The following is a 2392-nucleotide window of genomic DNA, read 5'->3' on the forward strand; positions in this document are numbered from 1 at the left end:
CTCGACACCTATCTAGGCCTTCGTACTGTGAGCGGTCGTTTGACGGTCTGGGGGTACCGTGTTCTCTCCCTTCGGGTCGAGAGAGGTGGGATGGCCCGGCCCAGCACGTGGGGTAGCGGATACTCAGCTGTGCTAGTGTCCTTGAGATTTACAGGCGGATTCGTCTTTGGACTCGGGCAGGCGAATCGCGTGAGAGGCGGATTTCCGCTATCCCTATCGACCTTAACTCGTGCAGGCGAGCCGATCGTTAGGCGAACCTAGAATCGAATACATTTGGCGTCTACGCGGTTTAGGCCCGTGCTAGAGAACTGAACGTGTGAGTTCTTCTCGTAGGCGAATTTCCTGTAAGCCCATAGAGGATTTTTTTACCGTCTACAAGACCCCCTTCAAAGTTTTCAGACCTGAACCGGCTCGCGTGTGGTCTGGAACACTTTGAATGAAGAAATTCTTGGTGAGGCAAGCACATTTGATTTCTTTTAGGATTTTTAGCAAACCCTCAGCTATCAACGGGTTTGATGTGCCTTTACCGATTACCGTTTGAATCGGGCTAGCCATACTATTCCCCTCAGTATGATGAGTTGTTGAACAGTTTCTCTTAGGCTTAATGCTAAGATTTCTGCTCTAACCCTTAGCCGTCTGAGGCGTGGGTTTAACCGTTTAAGCGAGGTCAATCTATGGGCTTCATTCGTAATTTTACCTTTGAGGGCGAATGAATCGTCAAGGCGAAATTAGTCTTTGGGAGTCAAATTTCGCGCGACTCGTGGGGTCAGGCCAAGTATTTGTAGGCGGAATCCCTCCTTTTTGAGGCGGAACCGGTTCTGACGGGGGATGAGCCACGTGTCTGCCGATAGAGCTTCGTGCTTCCCAGCTAAGGCGGCGCGGTCTCGTCGGGTCGTGGTGATCGTGACCTGACAACACGATTTTCGTGTGTTTCGCCTCACGACGCATCATGGCCGTGGTTTTCGAACTCAACCGTCGGATGCAACCCCCAATCTCGGTTCCTTCGATATACCGAGGGTGATCTAGGCCGTCGAATTTGATCGTGGCCACGTCTTCTGTCCGTTAGGGTTTTCGCCTTTCGAGGGCAGTCGTGGCCACGTGGGCAACTCCGCCCTTCTAAACCAGCCGGCGTCGGACTCTGCTCATTATGCTTGATAGCTTCCCCGATTTGGGGCAAGGTTTGCTCTATTTGCCCTTAGGGGATGATTACTGTCTCCGCGGGCGAACCCTTCAGCGGGAAAGAGGCGAACTCCCTTTCCGATAGGCGAGTTCGGCCCTTTCTTGTTAGAGGGGGGTGTCCTCTGTACGGATAGACCTCGTTCGAAGTGGGTTCCCCCTTTCGACAGGCGATTTCGCCCGCCTCTGTTTGATGGGCGATTTTGCCCCTACAGCGGATTTTGTTTCGATTGATTTTTTATTTCTTGTTGCAGCGACCTTTTCCGATGAGGCTTTTCCGGAGGGTGTGGCCGTTGGCCATGCCGGGGCTACGGGCTACACGGCACCTCCTCGATTTCCCTCTTTGGCTCCAATACCTGTGTTCACCGCCGATAAGCCGCATGGCCTGATAAAGAGAGTCACGGACAGTCATCACTTGACATTACGCGAGCTGACGACCAATGCGGCGCTGACAGATGAGGACAGGGCAGAGCTGCCGAAGCCTCAATTTTTGTTCGGCGACGCTATGGCCGACCCTTCCGCCCTGTTGCTCAAAGAGAGCCCTTCCGCTTTTAGGCTGGAATGATTCAATCTTTGATTGTCTAGACTCTTATATTGGTATTTTCTCTGTCTCAGCGATTCTTATTCATAGAGCTCTTAATTGGAAATTCCTCGTCACTTCTGTCTACGCCCCCTCTGATAAGGCTGATAGAGAGGTCTGCTGGTGGGAACTTCATAGAATTAAAAGTCTGTTCCCTCTCCCTTGATCCCTATTTGGAGACTTTAATGTCACAATTTCTGCTTGTGAGAGAAGTGGCAGGGCAGCTTGCAGGGCAGCTTCTCTCTATGACATCGCCAACTTTCAGTCCATCATCAACTCACTGAACCTCATTGACCTGCCTCTCAATGGCAAGCTGTTTACCTGGTCTAATATGAGAGCTCTGCCCACTCTTGCCAGACTAGACAGGTTCCTTATATCGTCTGATTTTGAATCCAAATTCCCATCCATTGTCCAGTTTTGCTTCCCTACTTCTTGCTCTGATCATGAGTTCCTCATCCTTGATACCTCATGCATCCCCCCAAGCCTCCATTCAGGATGGAAAAGTCTTGGCTCTACCACCCGTCCTTCTCGATCTTTGTCTCTTCGTGCTGGAACAGCCTTTCTTGCAAGGGAGACCTGATTAAGTCTTTTCAACTCAAACTTAAAATCCTCAAGCGTAGGCTTAAATGGTGGAAG

This window comes from Asparagus officinalis, chromosome 3 (assembly GCF_001876935.1).
Source record: "Asparagus officinalis chromosome 3, Aspof.V1, whole genome shotgun sequence".
Taxonomy (NCBI): Eukaryota; Viridiplantae; Streptophyta; class Magnoliopsida; order Asparagales; family Asparagaceae; genus Asparagus; species Asparagus officinalis.